The sequence below is a fragment of the Halyomorpha halys genome, unplaced genomic scaffold, assembly GCF_000696795.3.
Source record: "Halyomorpha halys isolate HHAL.00 unplaced genomic scaffold, Hhal_1.1 Scaffold328.1, whole genome shotgun sequence".
NCBI lineage: Eukaryota > Metazoa > Arthropoda > Insecta > Hemiptera > Pentatomidae > Halyomorpha > Halyomorpha halys.
In genome coordinates this window covers 186,039-186,716 of record NW_027112103.1, presented here as the reverse complement: position 1 = coordinate 186,716, position 678 = coordinate 186,039, and positions in this window count along the sequence as shown.

Genomic DNA, 678 nt, shown 5'->3' with positions numbered 1-678 from the left:
TGACCATCTTCTTATACATTCCATTAAATACTTCATTTTCTGACATATTGAAATGTTAGATCGTATGATTACATTCTGTTATCTTACCTTGGTGACCATTTGTGCAAATACTGTAATGTAATTAGAACGCTTTACCTATTTAGGTAACCTGATATTTGGTTTGCTCCTTGGTTTTACCTACCGTGGACATTTACCACTTGTGTGGAATTTATTTTTGTATCCCTTTAGTGGCGGAATTATTGGTTAAAAAATTGCTTATCCATTAGTATGTATGTTACTCAACGTGTGAAAAGCCTTGAGGACAACCGAAACGTGGATGGGAGGATTATGTTAACTACGACATTGAGGACTTTTTATTGTGAACAATTGAGCGTGTGTTTATATATTAATATTGATTCGTAAAATAGTTTATCAATCCGGTTGTGGCAGATAATAGTTTATTCTGTAACTGTTGCCGTAAGTCAACCCTGTGGGTTCGGGATGCCTCTGAGGTTCAACCAGCCTCTAAAAACTGGGTACGTTCCCTTAATTGAGGGAAAAATTATGGGTTGAGAGTGATGATGAACAACAGACTTTCTAGCACATCCGTGTTCGATAAATAGTGCTTCCTAACAAAGAATTGAACCTCTGGCCCTTCATGGGTTGTAGTGGTACAGATTTTAATTTTTTAAATATTAT